The sequence below is a fragment of the Meleagris gallopavo genome, chromosome 16 (assembly GCF_000146605.3).
Source record: "Meleagris gallopavo isolate NT-WF06-2002-E0010 breed Aviagen turkey brand Nicholas breeding stock chromosome 16, Turkey_5.1, whole genome shotgun sequence".
Lineage (NCBI taxonomy): Eukaryota > Metazoa > Chordata > Aves > Galliformes > Phasianidae > Meleagris > Meleagris gallopavo.
The window spans coordinates 13,647,473-13,665,086 of NC_015026.2; the positions used below are offsets into that span (position 1 = coordinate 13,647,473).

General features: G+C 55.0%; 1 protein-coding gene across 1 annotated transcript in view; it reads left to right on the forward strand.

The window, feature by feature from the left end:
* LOC100550253 (ankyrin repeat and fibronectin type-III domain-containing protein 1-like) overlaps window positions 1–17,614 on the forward strand; it is a 135,790-nt gene that overhangs the window by 16,718 nt on the left and 101,458 nt on the right. The gene's annotated exons all lie outside the window — the stretch shown is intronic.

Consider the following 17,614-nt stretch of genomic DNA (forward strand, 5'->3'; position numbering starts at 1 on the left):
TGCTCTGCTTTTCAGGTACAGAAGCAAAGCGCCCTGCAGAGGGGGTGAGCTGTTTTCTATGGGGCTCCGCCACTGCCTGGTCACAGCCTAGTGACACTGGTGTCCCGTGCAGGTGGGTGCTGAGCCCCTCACCCATGTGCTGTTGGTACAGCCCCATGCACGGAGCATCATAAGCTGCCAGCAGCTGGGCCAGGTGCTTTAGGAGCTGGTGGAGGGATGTTCGTGCTCCAGCAGCAGCACCCCTTGGCAGGATGCTTGGTGGCAGTGGTGCATTAATGGGGGCTGGGATGCCTGGGAGCTGGCTGTGCTCGGTGCACACTGTGTGCTGAAGCGTGTGGCTGGGGCTCGGTGGGATCATCTCCTGCTGGATGCTTCAGAGCAGGGAAATGTGCAGCTGAAGGACACGGTAAATCTTAGCTCTGCCTGCACCACAAACATAACAAATGTGTCTTTCACACACGGTGCAGAGAAGATTACAGCTTTAAGGGATCGTAAATTCCCCGTTTATTGGGGCATTTTCTGTTTCTCTTGAAACAGTGGCCACGTTTCCAAACACACAGGGAGCAGTGGTGAGCCTCTAGGTTCCGTTCTGCCCATTAACACGTCTCATAACCCAGATGGAGGAAGGATGCTTCGGGAGAAGCAACGTCAGAGTCTGCGAGTGGGTTTGGGAAAGAAGCAGGTTGGCTTCACACATCTCCCAGGGTCTGCTTATCCTGTCTGGCCTCTGCTTTTCAAACGTCTGTCAACAGGCTTATGATAAGCTCAGACCTTTGGTCCTTACGGTGTGTATCTGCCCACAGCTCCCTGCAGGTGCTGACCATTGTGCTGCTATTGATGTGTGGCCGCAGTTCAGATCTACCCTCGCTCTCAGCCACATGTTTAAAAAGCACCGTGTGCTTCATGTAGAGGGCCTCTGTAACAGTGCAGGGTCTCAGGAGCTCTCAGCAATCATCTCTGAAAAATGCGCGTCTCCTTTTTCTCTTTTTCACTTTGGGTTCCTTCCAAGCCGAGCGCTCTGGGGTTTTGTAAATGTCAGGAAGCAAAGCTGTAGCTTACACTGGGATCACGGTGTTTAAGCAAAGCTCTCTGGTGCAGCGCTGCTGCTGCTCCCGTGGCAGAAGTGCGGTTGGTTTTCCTGCACGGGTTGGACGTTGGGGTGGGTGACAGCAATTTAAGCCATGCACGTGCTGTCAGTCAGAGCAGAGGGGACCCACGCAGTGGTGCTGGTGCTGGGTGAGTCCATGGGAACGGATGACAGAGCACCCAGGCAGCTGGAATTCACACGTTTGTCCTCCAGTTCTGCCCAAGCAGACAGTGTCTGTTTTCCAGGAATAGGGTTTGGGTTTGGTTGGCCACGTGTGGGGTTGTGCTCTGATCCTTGGAGGTCTTTTGTGACTCAGGTTCAAGCTTCCTCTGCTCAGACTGGGTTTTGCCTCCTGTAGGAACCCTCAGCTGGAGGCTGGGGTGTGTTCTGTGCTGCTTAAATAAACTGGTGCCACCAACCAGGTGGCCTCACAGAGGAGCTCACAGAGACGTTCTTGCTCCTTTCAACGTGAAAGTGAAATGACCTGTGAGAAAGAGAAGTCATCCCTGCTCCTTTAGATGGCTTCTCCCTGGGATATCTCCTGCTCTGTTGTCCCTGTCGCTTTTTGCATGGCGTGAGGTCCATTGCTGTTTGTGCTGTATTGTGCAGAAGGGCGGTACGTTTGTAAACAGCAGTGTGAAAAGTAAGGAATGCAACACGCGAGGCTCAAGTGACCAGATCATGTTTCTTGCAGTGGGAAGAAATCCAACAGCACGGACTTGTTCCTGTTGTTTGTTTCTATGTGACAGTGGGGCAGGCAACAGAGCGGGCTGCAGCAGAGGGGCACTGTGGTGATGCACATGGGGAAGTGTTTTCCCTTCCCATGGGGCAGCAGCATTCTTCTCATATCCATCTCTGATCCCAGCAGCTGCCTGTCCAGCCCCAGCTTCCCTCAAGGTGAACGGAGGCACTTGGGGAGCCCCTGTGCTGTGGGACACGCAGCATCTCTTCCCCTGGTTGAGGAGAGCTGGGCAGGGGCTGCTGGGGGACAGGGTTGGCCAAGCATCTGTGAAGGAGATCCGGCCTGGAGAATTGCTGCTGTTTATGCTGTTTTTGTTGCAAGTCAATGATTTGTTGCTGGCCGTAATAGCAGAAAAAAGCGTATTTACTCGACTTGTTTGGGCGGATGGTAATTACTGGGTAAGAAACTGTCGGGTGGGAATCAATTAGAGGCTTCCACTCTGGAGTGAGGGATCGTAGCTGACATCTGATGTCCTGCGACACCAAGGACAATGCTGCTATTTATACAGCATCCCTCTGGCTCCTTCCCTGCTTCCCCGTCATCTCCTTGGCTCTGATAGCAGGGCTGTGACCCTCTGTCTGTTGCTCCCAAAGCAAAGTGCTCCTGCGCTCCTTCCACGCTTCCTGTGCAGAGCTCTTTGTTTGCATGGGCTGTGTGTGGGTGGAAATGGGAAGAGTCCTCTCCCTTTCCTCCCCAGGATGTGCAGCACTCACAGAGGGCTGGGTTTGTGCCGTGGCAGCTTGGAGCAGGTACAACTGCATGCCCTGCAGATGGGGCTTGGTGTGTGGCTGGGGACACCGGTGCTGCCCGTGCTCTGGGTTTGCTCCTTTTTTGGTGGCATCGTCACCTCCTGCTGCTCTCCGTTTTGGTCCTCGGCATGCTGGGCGGCGGTGGCACAGCTCTGCTTGGTTCTGCTGGGAGCAGGGGAGGGCTCAGCAAGGTGGGGGTGATGGCTGTGACCAACAGCTCTTGCTGTGCTGGAGGCTCCTGTTGGGGCAGTCATGCTCAGCCTGTGTCACCGTGGCATCTCCTTGCCTACAGCCCAGCCCAATGAGCTCAGAGAGTCAGCGGGCAGTGACTGAAGGCAGCCACCATCCTCCACGAGCCCTATGGCAGAAGGGCTGGAGCTGTGCCACGCGGTGTGCTCGGCAGCCTCCTGGTTAAGGGTGGTGCTCACACCCCACCTGGGGCTTCTCCTTGTGGGGTCGGCAGGGCTGCAGGCACTGCTGCAAGGACTGCAGCACTCCGGAGCACTGGTGGCTGTCTGTCCTGCAGGCACAGCTCATCCTGGCCTGAGAGCAGCCATGCAGAACTGCAGTGCTGTGCAGGAGGGGTTTGCACTGGGCTTGCTTCTTTATTTTTATGGTGCCACATTAACTGCTCTGAAGAGCTTGGACACAGCGAGTCCTGAACATGAATGCTCTTGTAGAGGAAGCTTTTTAGCAAGGTACCAATTCGTTTGGTATTCTTACCTAGGGACCTAATTTTGAGACTGGCTTGAGGCTCTGAGGATGTGCACTTATCTTATCTTGGCTGCTTTCTCTCGTGTTGTTTCTTTTCCTCCCTTTTAATGATGCATAAAATAATTTCAACCCTTCTGACTGATGACTTTCCAAGTACTCTCTGCTGGAGGTGCACAATCCTGCCGCCGCCTCAGCTGTGTGGCACATTCTGTGCCTTGTGGTGGAGCTGGATTTTGCCATATGGGGCACTGGGGGCGGCACGTTCCTGCTGGGCTGGGTTGGCCCATCACCCTCTGTCCTGCAGCAAGGCCCTGCCCTCGGTGCAGGTGAGCAGTGCATGGGGATGTGTGGGCTCTGTGGGTATGGCACTGTGTGCACCGCTCACTTCTCCTTCCCTGGAGCCAAACGAGGCTGTTCTCATATAGAAACATAAATAGTTGGCTAGGCAACAATTAACTGGTACAGGCATCCTGATAATTGCTCCTCTCAGGTACCATCGCAGCACCTGCATGTAATGTGATGTGCACATATGGAGTGGGGCTGTGAGCAGGAAAGATGGGGACTGGTTTTTGCCCTCCTCTCCTTCCTGTTGCCCAGCACTCACTGCCCACGTTGTGGCCTGGCTGCTTGGGGTGGCTGTGCAGCTGGGATGCTGTCCTGCTCCAACACTTGGAGCCTGGGGTCAAGTCCTGTCAGGGAGAAGGCTGCAGGGTGTGACCTGCCCTGGTGAGCCCATCTCTGCCCGGAGCCACAGTGCTGATGGCTTTGGCAAGCATCTGCTGCTGGTTTTGCATGTGATGCCAGTGTTAGGAAGTGCACTGGTGTAAACTAAGGTGAGGATTGGAGGGAAGCCAAAGCTTTCCCGTGCCTCTGCCTGGAGAGGAGAACGAGTCCCTCTGCCTCAGCTGCTCTGGGCTGCCAGGTGGGCCAAGGAGCAGCCAATGTGCCATGGGTGCACACCAGTAAATGGTAGCTGCACAGCCTAAGAATAAATTGCAGCTTATCCCAGTAGGACTGGGAGATAAGAGCATCATAAATTTTACAGCCATGATAAATGAGCCCTCCTGTATGGATGGCGCTGTTCTTTCATGCTGCTGCTGGGGTGCTGCTTGGGGGAACCACGCAGCTGGCATCATCTCACCCTGCAGCACTCCCAGCAGTGTGGGCACGGCCTCATTCCCGTGTCCATACCTTGTGCCACGATTGCTGTTGGGCTCCATGCCTGGCATTGCATCCCAGGCTCTAGGATTTTTGTTCTGATTGTGTCCTGTGGGTGAACTGCAAGCCTGCCTCGGTGCCCCCATCCGGGGGGTTGGTGCATGCATGGAGCTCCCAGTACTCCTGGGCCACTATCCATGCTCCTGGGGGGAGGGAAACTACAGAACAAACGTGTGTTTCTCACACTTAGTAGCTAGGAGGGGGCTGTTTAGGAGTTAATGGTGGGTTGTTTTTTTTTTTATGTTGGGTTTTGCTCTGTGCATTTGCGGGCTGCTGTGTGGGTTTGTTGCCTGCTGCCAGGAGAGAGAGACGATGGGGGTCCCAAATTAGTGCCCTGCTGTCCCTGCAAGCTGCCTTTGGGAGGATGGCTGCTCTCAGCTCCTGCTCCTCACACTGTCCTTCCCAAGGCTGGGATCTCCTTCCCAGGCCAAAGGCATGCCCCATGGTGCAAGCAGCCAGAGCAGTGAGATGGGCAGAATACACATCTCCTCTGTATTTTAGTTCTTATGGGCTGGTTCTTGGCGCTGGTGGATTTAAGTGGCGTTAATGAGGGTGTGGGGGAAGAGCTTTGCTGTGGGCCGCCAGGCTCATTGCTGCGGGGTTTTGCTTAGACAAGCAACTTTATGAAATCTGGGAGGACAGCTGAAGCTCTGGGCTATAATTGATGCTGGGATTACTCTGTATGCAGGTCAACAAAAAGGAAATAATTGTGTTTGTGTCTCGTTGCCCTGCAGTTCTGCACGGCAGCTCAGTGGTGAAGGAAGAGCCTGAACAAACAAGTGGTGGAGCAGTGAGGTGCTCTGATCACAGCAGCTGCCTGCTGAGGAAGTTTGTGCTCGTGGGTCAGCAGTGATGTTGGCTGCGTGGGGCTGTCAGGCTCAGCCTGGCACTGTCAGCCAGCACAGCCTGCCGTGGGCTATGTGATATATGTGGGGAAGAGGGAAAAGAAAGAAAAGCTGCTTTGCTGGCTTTCCTTATGCTCTAAGGCATCGTTAAGGGGAGCACAGGCTCAGACTGAGCTCTCCCACACTGTGGGCGAGGAGAGGAGGTCAGCATGGTGCAGGGAGGCCATATCACAGCACCCCACAACTGCTGCTGTTGCAGGGGCTGCTCTGCGCTCCCCAGCCTTGGGGAAGAACCGCTCCAAGGACCCCTTCCTACCAACAAACTGACACAGCAGAAATAGGAAACCAAAAGGGCTCTTCTTCAGTGTTTACTTTTATTTTTAGAAGCCAAAGAGCGAGCGGAGCTGTGGGAGGAAACGGTGCCTGAAGTTCAGTCCTTCCTCCCCCCCCAACCCCCTCTGCAGCCCTGGTCAGGAAGCGCCTGCTGCACGTGCACCGGCCGGGATGCTCTCAGACAAAGCCCTTCTTGATGCTCGTTGCTTCCCTGCCCGTGGGTGGAAGAGTTGTGGCTGACACTGCTGGGGGAGCACAGCTGTGCCTGGCTGCTTTGGTGGCGGCCCTTTGTCCTGGAGAGGGGAGAGCTGCTGATTTGTGGCTCTGGCGGATCACAGAAGGAGATCGTGGCTGATGTAGTGCCGATGAGCGTAGGGCTGCCGTCCTTCCTCCCTCTGCCCTCATCGTGGAGTGGTGCAGAGCAGCTTTTCCATTGCTCCTCTGGCCCAGGGGCCGTGGTGTGCTGCGGGGCTCCGCTGCAGCTCCAGGCCTCGTGCTGGAAGGGATGAGAGCAGCTCTGATTGCTGGTGCTGGAGCAGGGAGCGTGCGTTTCCAACCAAGGTGCTTGATTGGTGAGCAATGGGCACAAACCTCTTCCAGTGACTGCGGACTGAAAACGAGAACAAACGACCCGAGTCCCCAGGAGTTCTCAAATAGGACTGTATTTCTTCGTGGCAAAAGGGAGTTTTCCTTCCTTTTCTTCTCCTGAAGTGGTTCATTTCTGTGCTGCCGTTGGCTGTGACCGCTCCATGAAAGAAGTGAAGCCATCAAGGCACAAATCAGCCCCCCTCACAGTGAGCAGCACACGAGATTGAGCCATAAAGGCAGCAAGCTGATGGACGACCCGAAGGTGTATGAGCCCAGCGCTGGAGAAGGCAAGCGTGACCATTTCCACTGGGGTCCTGCATGGGCTGCTGGGGGGGTGTGTTGGTCCTAATGCCCTGGGATGGGGGGTGGATCCCCTCTGGGAAGCAGAGCTTTGAGGCTGTGGGACCAGACTTGCCCCAGACTCCTCTTTTGGCTGCTGGGCTTGTATACCTGCTCCAGTCTAAGAGTTCCCTGGGCTGCAGGCAGCAGCTGTGTCATGAGGTCCCCAAACCCCTTTCCCGTTCTGGATGTTAATAGTAGTGTTGTGGTGAGGATGGCTGGTAAGGGTGTGCACCACGTGGTGTCTTCTTCCTTTTGTAGGTCGTTTTAAGGTAAATGAAAAGACTGCTCTGCTGATACGACTTTCCAATCCCTAATTTGTCTGAGGGATGCCTGTGCTGGGTAATGAGCTGGAAGCCTTTCCCAGTGCTTAAGGGCATTGGCTGCATCATAAATAACATTTCCCTGGCATCTTCCTGCATGCCAGACACACTGATTAGCTCTCTAACCACTTCCTTGGCTGCAGTCTCCAATTCACAACCAGGAAAGCTTCCACCTGATAGTTGTCTTGGATTTTTCTGCATGACTTTGAGGAAGGCAATGTCTGGCCAGATGCTTTCTGCTCCTCCAGCACCGCAGCAAACATGGGAGCGAAGGAGAGCGGCTCCCTTGGCTGTGTGCATTCATACAAATGCAGCGGTGCAGTCCTGGCTCAGTGGGAGCAGATTGCTTTATCAGCAGGTGTGGCTTTGTCGTGGGGTGAATCCACGGCAGGCAGCTCAGTGATGCACACACTGAGGGTTGGAGGCTGAAAGCAGAGGAGCTTTGAGCAGAAAGACGTGCAAATAGAGTGGTGTTGTCATATGCAAAAAAAGCCCCGAAAGGCCTCTTTTTAGCGGGTTTTTTTTTCCCCTTTATGATCTGTCATGGAGGACGGCTTTATGCTGAGCTCCCCTTGCTCTGGCGTTGTGCATTTCCCTGCCCTGCCTGTTTGCTTTGCTGGAGGTGGCTGCTGCTCCTGCCTGCTGCGCGTGGTGTCTCATCTCTCGCCGTTCCGGGTTTCAGGCTAATGAGAATACGTCCCTGTAATAATAAATGAATGTCAGCATGCAGTAAGTAAACGTGTGGGGTGTTCTTGCCAAGCCATGCATATTTATTGAGGTCAGCAGGAAGCCCTAATATATCTGTCTGCGAGTGCCAGGGAGGGAAGATGTATGGAAGTACAAGCACGTAGCTGTTGCTCACGCATCTTGTTCTTGTTAAATAAGGAACTGATATAATCAATTAATGAATATAATCCGTTATCAATCCAGTGACTGGTAGTCACCCAGAAGGAGGGCAGCACGCACCAGTTGTTTCTCAGCTGGATGTTGGAGGCACCCAGCAAGCTTGGGGGGGGTTGTGTCCTCCCTGTAGTGCACCTGTATGGGGGGAGCAAGCTTGGGGCTGGGCAGTCCAGAGACCTTGGTGGGCACTGCTGAATGTTTCCCCTGGTAAAGCTCTGTGCTGGGATCCCCTGGGCGCAGCGCATGGGTGAGGGCACACCGGTGGGCTGTGCTTGTCCTGGCGGCTCCGGCAACAACAGGGAGAGGGGAAATGGGAGAAAGCTTGTTGTCCTTACGGGGGTTTGTGGTTTTGCATCTGGAAGCCATTGCTGGAGTGGATGTGAAGTCCAAGTGCTAGAAGGGATGGGGCGGGTTGGGTCTGAGAGCAGAACATGGGCTTGTTCCCAAGGAGCTGCTGCTCCTGGCTTGGGGTGAGTGTGGGTGATGAATGGCCTAGGGTGAGATGTGCCCAACCCTGTGCCTCTGTGCTTGAAGGACCTCATGTCTGTGCCAGAGCTGGTGGGACCCCTGGCTCTTCCCACGCATGGGCAGAGTGAGGAGAGGAGTGCTGGTGACTTCTGCTGTCATCCGCACGTGAACTGCTGCCCTCCACGTGGGAAGCAGCCCCGAGCGCAGGTTCCAGTGCCTGAGCAATCCAGCCTGTCCCCCAAAGCTAACTTTGCCTCAGCGCACACAAAGGCTGATCTGTCCCCGCCTTGGCAAGGCTCACCATGGGTCGATTTGGCTTTGTGTGCTGCTGGCCCGTGGAGCTGCAGATGGGATGGGTGGGATCTCAATGCTGGGATTGTTTGCAGCCACCCCCGCCTCGGTGGGGCTCTGGGCAGAGTGCGGGTGGGTGTGAGGGGCTCCAGCATCCCTCTGTGGCTGGGCTGGGCTGCTCCTGCCCTGCGGTGCTGATGGGGGAGGTGAGTAGGATGCAGGATGCTAAATGCAGGAACCAACCCTTGCTCTGCTCTTCACTAGCCCCCCCCATCCCTCCCCAAGCCCTTCTCTGGGCTGGTTGCCCATGGTTGTCTCAACCTGAGGTTGGAAGATGATCTGTGAGCAGCAGCAGAGGGATGATGTGCTGGAGCTGACAGTGAGCGTGGTGACCATGTGTGCACAGTCTGCGTTCCTTGTGCAAATAGGGACTTACAGGGTGCATAGCAAGCTGGACTGGAGGAAAAAATAAGGTGATGGTGTGCTAGAGGGAACTCACCTGAAGGCTGCCTGCACAGGGTGTGCTCCTGGTGTACCAACAGGGCACACACAGCACTGGGAGAGGAGGTGGCTGCAGCATGGGCTGCTTCTCCTCCCCTGGTCTCTAACACCCTCCCGTCTATAGATCTGCTTGTGGCAGCTCCTCGAGTTTGGACCTTTGCCCAGGGACTGTAGTGATGGGGATCAGGTTTTAGCTTGTGTGAACAAGGGTAGAAGGGGTTTTGCAGAGTGCCCCCTTCCCATGTCTCAGCAGGAGTCCGGCCCTGTCAGGTTTCCTTGTGCACATCCCTCTGGGCTCTCAGCCCTCCCTGGAGCTGTGCCCCTCTCCCATGCGTCCCCATAGGGCAGGGTGAACACCCACCAGGGAGAGAGGGGCACAGCTGACAGTGTGGCTCTGTGGTACAGCGTGCAGCTGGCTGTGCTCTGCTCAGTGCGCTCCTCAGCCACGCTGCTGCAGCTCGGTGTGCTGCCTGCTAGCAGCAGCTTTCATAGCCCCAGGTCCTTTGGGTATCCCAAAACCAAGCTGTCTGTCTCAGGGACGAGCTGTCTTCAGCAAATAATCAGTTGCTTGTACAAGAATCCTCTGGGAAGACAGCCCTTCTTGCAAAGGGGCCAGCTGTCACCCAGAGCCCCGCATCACTGCGCTCCCTGCACACCCATCCCTTGCTGTGCTGGGCCGGTGACGGGTCTCACAAGTATCTTGCTTTCTGGTGCTGGGAAATGCAACTGTGATGTCCTGGGGCTTTTCCTGCACGATCCATCCCTAGGGTTTATGACAGAGAGGGGAAAAAAAGGCCCTACAGGACGGTCATATTTTTTTTTTTTCTCTCTCCCCCCTCCATGTTGTTCTGACCTAGAAATTCCTCACTGGGTTTGCTGAGCTGGCTTAGCTGAGGGCCTGATGAATTTCTGGGGGATTAATTATTCAGTGACTGTGGGAAGGGGGGACGATGGCTGCGCTGGGTGCACGCAGAGCTCCCGATCCCACGGCACAGGGTGCCCGGCTGGAGGGATGCTGCCTGCTGCCATCCCACGAGTGGGATGCTGCCGTCCCCTGCAGCCCCAGCCAGAGCACACAGCGAGCGATCTGCCCTCCTGGAGCCCCTGTTTGTTCCCTTAAAGCTGCACTGCTGCGCTCGGGAAAATTCCTCCTATATACAGCGACAGCAGCTATTTTTCAGGTTGCAAATAGCTGTGTGCCCTAGAGAGCGTATAAAGGAATACATTTCCTTGATCTCCACAGGTCCTTGATGTGCTACTGAAATCAGATCTGCTATTTAGCAGGTTGGCTGTTATCCCCTTCTACACTGCTCTGCTTCCCTCGGCTGTTTTGGGAGGAAGGACCGCTGTCAGCAGCAGCTGTGCTGTGTAGGGCCGTGCACTCTGTGCTTTGGGGTTGGAGCTGCGTCCCCATTCATCAGTGGGGTTTTGCTGTGAGCACGGGGCTGTGTGCACCATAGCCCTGTGCTTGTGCAGGGCGGCTCTGCTGCTGCGTGCTCCATTGCACAGAGGCCTGTTGGTCACTGTCATCTCTGTGCACGTGTCACTGCTGTGCTGGGAGCAGTCCGGGCCGTGCCCAGGGTCATTGCACACCGTGTTTTCAGAAGGCATTGCAAATAGCTGGTCTGCAGCGCAACAGGGGGTTCTGCTGGCAGTAAGAGTTGTGCTTTTTTTTGTGTGTGTGTTTTTTTTTTCCTTGTGTTTTGGCAGAATCCTAGCAATAAGCAGTAAATGATTTCATTAATAACCTGCAAAGAGCTGCTCACCAGCTGAGCTGTGGGATCTGTCTGTGCATTCGCTCCTGGACTGAAGGGAGCTGCCAGTGCAGGAGCTGATGTGTAGAGCTGCTCAGTGCCATGGGCAGAGCTGCAGACGTGGCCGTTGGTGCTGGCTGAGGTCAGCAGAGCCAGCTGTGCTGCTGAGGAGGGGGAGTTGAGGTGTAGGTGAGCAACTGCTGTCCACCCCAACCCCAAAGTCCTGCTTCACTGCTGCCTGTGGGCTGCCTCGTCACCTGCACAGGGACCAGTGTGCCCTTGGGTATCTCCAGCCCTTCTGCCTTTTCTTGCTGTAGGAGGTCAGAGGAATGCTCGTGGAGCAGGGCTGAGACTCTTCAGTAACTTTCCAGGGTGCCAAGCATCATGGCCCCAGAGGTGTGGGGATTTCAGCTTGAGGTTTTGAGGGAAAATAGCTCCGGGTGAGCCAGGCATGGATTGTTTTGGTACGCCATGAACTCTGCAGATACAAACGTAAGCTTTACTGCCAGCTTTTCGGTCAAGTTGGATGTTTTACAGACCGGGTTCAGCTGCAGTGAATGCTCTCCGGGGATGCTGGAGCAGGATTTAATGCAGGCAGTGTGCTGCTGCAGTGCACAGAGCAACACAGAGCTCGCCAGAAAGAGGCACCCTGAAGAAGGCTATTAAACTGGGGGTATCCGCAGCATACAACAAGATGCTTGAGCACAGCATGTCCCATTGGCCCTGGGTGAGCGTGCTGGGATTAATTCCTGCTAGTCAGGAGAAGTGCTAGCTCATGCCTTGGCTTCCTGAGCTCCCCAGGCACTCGCACCCCTCCGTGCCCTTTTCTGCCAGCCAGGACTTTATGAGGTGTTGGAGGTTGGGGCCCCTGGGTGCTCTGCCCCTTCCACGGGAGCAGGGCCGTCTCGCTCTCTGCAAACACGGCTGTGTCTGCACATACACATTCCTGCTAATGGAGCTGCTGCTTTACCCATTGGTTCCTCTCCCTGGAAAGGGCTCACGAGAGCAACTGCAGCTTTCCCTTTGCTCTACAGAGCCTATTTAGTTTGCACATATTGCCGCAATGATTGCGAGATTTCATCAGATGAGCGGCGCATCTTTCTTGATAGCCTATATAATTTCTTCCAGAGGGACGCATTGCATTAAATCTTTAATCCAGCAAGCTGCTAGGGGAGCATGCCGAGCCGCCCCGCATTGCTACTGATCTCATACGTGGCCCTGGTGCCGTTTCGGAGGCTTTGCCATACGCAGCAGTTGGAGCTGGTGCTTTGAGAGCGTTGGTGGCAAAGGGCTGCGTTGCTCTTGTGCTGGCAATCGGCTTTGATATCTCTTCACGGAGATGTGGCTGCAGAGCCTTGTGTGGGCCCCAAAGCAGGGGCAGCCCCTGTAACTGTTGGACCGTGAGGTGGCTCCACAGCAGGGAAGGAGCCCACAGAGATTCTTGTAGGTGGGAGAGCAGTAGCTGTAGTATATCCAGCCCCAACTGGAGATTGCATAACCAAGCACGTGCTGAGCTCTGCTTGCCCAGCTGTGACGTCCAGGGCCATCCCTGGGGCTCGAGCTCTGCCCCACATGGGGTCAGGAAGCACAGAGCTCGGCAGGGAGCTGTGCTTGCGGCTGTTCTCAGCCATGATGCTCCCCACTTTCTGCCTCCACAAACATCGGATGACAAGGGACCACCACATCCTGCTCAGGGCAAGGCAGGCATGCCGAGTGGGAGCTGTTGGTGCTGGGGATGCCGTGCTGCTGCTCAGGGACCCTCCGGCTGTGCCAGCTGCTGCCCACGGTGTCGCTGAGCTGCTGCCCCACAGGTACTGCTGCACTTTGGGCTGCTGGCTTCTAGCTCCTCAGGGCATAGCGCTGTGTCATGCAGCATCTCGGTGCCCTTGTGCATCCTCTGGTCACCCTCAAAGCATCCCTTTGTCTGGTCTGTGCCCGGTGGTGACTTTAATTCTTTCTCGTGCTGGGGGGGTTTGCACTGAAAGAGCCAGAGCGTTTCTTTTCCCTTGGATGTTATTTAAGTTCCGTGCTCTGCTTAGCAGTCCTGGAGGTTTTAATTGCATGGCGAGCATTTGGAAGTTTGAAAGGCTTGTTTTTACTTTACTTTAATTAAATTGCTAGAACCTGGGGGGGAATATCCCAGCTTAATTTAAACAAGCAGCCGTATGCTGAGTAAAGCCAACACCCATCCGATGATTGCACCGTTCTGAGTTCTGACGTGAGAGGTTAAAATTTGACTCTGGGCTTGAGAGTTTGCAGTCCTCATCTGCATTGTGAGAGGGCTGTGTCCATCCACCGTTTGGGAAAGGAGCTGAGGTTTTCACAGTTTTGACACAGAAACAATTATGGGGTGTAAGGGAAGAGGCGCCCAGGGGCTGAGAGTGCTGGGTGATGCAGCTGCAGTCCCTGCTGGGTTCAGCGCTCCGATGCCGCCCAGCCAAAAGCAGAGGCTCAGCCCTGCTCTGAGCAGTGCTTGTCGGTGCCCAGGCATGGCCCGGAGATGCTGGCAGGGAGGGGATGGGCTGTGGGGAGCTGCTCCTCACCAGACGGCACAGAGGCTGTCCCTGGGCACAGCTGGCCCCACGGATTGCAGCCCTGCTGCTCTCCAGAGCTTTCTCACTCAATACAGATTGTTATTCTAAAGAGAGTTGGTATTTGCTGAGAGGTAATTACAAGAAATAGTCTCCATTTGCTGAGATCTTTGATCGTGCTAATAGGTTTTCTGATTTTTGCTTAGGCTTTTGCTAGGGCTTTTTTTTCTTTTTTTTTTTTGTAGGGGGTGGGTGGGAAGGAAAGAGTAACAGTTTGGGGCACGCTGAGCTGTCTGCTTCCCAGCTGGCTGAGGGTAGGAAGATGATATGTCACCAGCTGGGCAAGGTCTGGGGGTTCGCATGAAGGCGTGGGGCAGAGCTGTGGTGCCCACATGTGCCCCTGCCAGCTCTGGCCTCCTCTCGTTGTTCTGCCTCTGCTTTTCCTTTCGCGGTTTCCTCCCATCACATCACTCGAGGCCAGGTTGGTTGGGGCCCTGGGCAGCCTGGTGTAGCATTAGATATGGAGGCTGGCAGCCCTGCCTGCAGCAGGGGGGTTGAAACTTGATGATCCTCGAGGTCCATTCCAACCCAAGCCATTCTATGACTCCATGATCGCTGCCTGTGTTTGATGCTTTCTCTCATCCTTTTGAACTCAGCAAACTGTCTTGCTGGGGAAAGACTGACTAATTTTCTCTTTTTTCCTTAGCAAACCCCCACCGCTCCTTCTGCTGTGTCCTGCCCTTATCTCTCCCTGCAAGCTGCAGCATGGTGTCTGCGCCATCTCCAAGGCACCGGGGCAGGGCTTCGGCAGCTGCAGGCAGAGCAACTTCAGCTGCAGGGTGCTGCATTGCATCTGAGTTCCCTAATGTTTCTAATGCCATCTCTTCTGTGCTTCACGCGCAGGAAAGTGGGCCAGATGACAAGGAAAGTGTGTCTGTGAAGCCTCTCTCTACATGATTCGGTGCTGTTCCCAGGAAGGAGGATGTTTTGTGCAGCACATCTGGATTTGCTGCTGGAACTGGAGGGCTGGTACCAGCTGAGTTCTGATGCGGCCATGCGCCAGGCAGACCCCGTGCACTGACGCCAGGTATCGGCGCTGAGTTCTGTGTGCAGTGCCATACAAGTGACAATTAAAGCGAATTGCCTAGTTAGTCTGAAATTATAGTGCCTCTTATACTCTGCTTTTTATTACAACTACATTAAAATGCAGCACTGCCATAGGGCTGGATCCGCGCCGTATGCGTGCTGGGCCTGGGGCTCTGGCACTTGGCTGGGAGTGGCTGTTCCCATGTCACAGCCCAGTCCTGCTGCACACATCCCTATTCGGGGGCAGTGCCTGGCACAGAGGGGTGCTGGGGGAGCCCTGGGCCACTGCTTGGCCCCTTGGGATGGAGGTTCCTCTTGGGCTTTTGTGTCTTCATTGTCACTGTCTGTATGACACACCGTGGTGTGCTGATGCTGCTGGTCCAGCTGCACGTAGGATGCTCACAGAGTTATTTTGACCCCTCCCTAAAGACCAAAATGACTTTGGGACCTTGGAGCTATTGGATGACTTTGCAATATGATGTTTTAGCAGGGATATGAGTGTGTGTGTGTATGTTCAGTACGGAGATGTTTAGTAGTTGCCAGAAGTCTCCTGTGCGCTCCTTAGCAACCTAAGGAGCAACCTTCATACTTGTGCTTCTTGTGCACTTGTGCTGCTTGGTTTTGTTCATCCCGTGGATTCATGTTCTGCCCCTTTCTCTGACTGTTCTGTAGTGTCTGATGGTGCTTTTGCAGCTGGGGCTGATGGGGTGAGGGAAGTGGTGCCCCATCACTGCGCCTCATTAAGTTCAGAGTGGAAAAGAAAAAAAAGGATGCTTATCAAAATTCTTCACTGTTGGCTTACCTCGTTCCTGTGAGGTTTCATAGAATTGTTCGAGTTGGAAGGGACCTTTAAAGGCCGTTTGGTCCAATCCCCTTGCAATGAACAGGGACACCCACAGCTCCATCAGTGCTCAGAGCCCACCTGGTGGCCTGACCTCAGGGGTCTGCAGGGTCACAGCACCACCACCTCTCTGGGCAACCTGTGCTGGTGCCTCACTGCCCTTATTGTAACAAACTTCTTCCTTACATCCCATTTAAATCCTCCCTTCTTTAGTTTGAAACCATTTCCCTTGTCCTGTCACAACAAACATTGCTAAAGAGTCTGGCCCTTCCCTCACCCTGCTGGCCACGCAGCTTTGGATGCAGCTCCCGATCCCATTGATTTTTAGGACTGTGAGGGCACACTGCTGGCTCATGTCCAGCTGACCTCCAGCAGTACCCCCAGTCCTTCCCAGCAGGGCTGTGCTCCATCCTTACATCCCCCAGCTTGTACTGACAGCAGGGGTTGCCATCACCCAGGTGCAGACCTCGCACTTTGCAGAACCTCACGCGGTTCCCCTCGGGTGGCACTGCTCAGCCTCTCCGGGTCTCTCTGGATGGCATCCCACCCCTCAGCTCTATTGACCGCCCCACACAGCCTGCTGCCATCTGCAAACTGCTGACGGTGCACTCAATCTCAGTGTCAGTGTCACTGGTGTTAAAGATGTTAAAGAGCACCAGCACTGAGCCCTGAGGAACACCACTCATCACTGATCTCCATCCGGACGTTGAGCCATTGACCACCACTCTCTGGGTGTGATCTCATAACCAGTTCCTCATCCATCAACCAGCCCACCCATCAAATCCATCAGCAGTCATTGAGCTCTGGGAGCTGTGGCTCCAGGAGAGAGGGGGGATTGCGTACCTCAGTTCTTGGCATGGGGATCTGAAAGTGAAGCCCTGCAGGAATGATGCTGACGTCCTCTGGCACTGTGGGAGCAGATGAAGCTGTCAGCTCCATCTGACCAATGCCCTTTCCCTTTTTCCCTAGCTGCTGTAGAGGAGAGCTGTTGGAATAAAAGTTGCCCAGGGAAACAACAGAGCATCCAGCTGCGGGTTGCTCAGCAGCGCAGCGATGGGGCTGTGAGGAGACCCCTGGGCTTGGGGCCGGAGCCATCTGCAGCAGCAGGGATGGTTTCCAAGCCCTGCACCTGGGCACCCATCGTGAGGTTGTTTCAGGCTGCTGGGAGGGAGCTGATAGGACTTCTGCCTGGAAAATGTGCTGTTGTTGGTTGCAAGCTGAGACTTGTGTTGCTTCCTGGGTCTACGCAGCCTTCACCTTGTTGGAAGTGAGGGCTTTGAAATGGGAAGTGCTGATCTGTTGCCCTGGTGGGCACATGCACAGGAATGTGGTGGGCTCAGACACCGCGGCATGCTCATGGCTTTATTTCCCCTCCAGACACAGGTGTGAGATGCTTGTGCAGTGTTCTGGCAGGTGTTGGGGTGTGTGTGTGGCTGCACAGAGTCCCAGCCCCTATGGATCTTCATTTCTGTTTTACCCAGTCTTCTCTGCAGCTCTTCTTTAAAAAGAGTCACAAAACAGAATGAAAACAAAATGACACACAAACTTAACTACGATTTCATTTAAAGTTTTTCATTCTGCTGTTAAATGGCAGTGGGAAGCTGCCTTTCGCATCACTGAGTACACGGCTGCATCCCCAGCACAGCAGATTGCTAATGTGAAATGAGAGAAATTCCAGCAGCATCTCAGCAGATTGTCTCTGCTTAATGAAAGGAGCAGCACTCGGCTGGAAGCTGGTGGCTGTGACAGCGTTGTCCCCAAGGGCTGACCTCAGGGCCTGGGGTTCTCCTCTGCCTCGGGAGGAAGGGAATGGCCTTCCTTTGGCCTTAGGGCACCGGGGGAAGGGGCTTGAAAGGTGGAGGAGAGATGGGGCTGCAGCTGGTCCCTCCTGGGCAGAGCGGTGGGATGCGGCAGCAGGGGCTGCGGAGTAGCAATCCCCTCAGGAATCGGTTGTCCAGCACACCTGGGGAAGTTTATAGAGCTGTCCTGCTCTGAACTTTCCAACATCAGCCCCCTGCCCTTGCTGGGCCGCGGGGTGCTGGGGCTGACAGCCTCGCTCCTGGGAGCGTGGGGCCGGTGCACACACCCTTCTGCTCTCTCCACATTTCTCCGCGTCGCCCTGCTGTCCCCCTCAGAACGATGCTGCTTTTGGCCTTTGCAAAGCAAACGCGATGCCATTTGCAAAGCAAGGCTAAGCACGGCGGCTGGGGGAGAGGCTCCGCGGCAGCGTCGCTCCGTTCGGAGGGAAGGGACGGCATCGCGCCGGACCTCGCTCCGCATTTTTCCTCCCCCCGCTCTCCG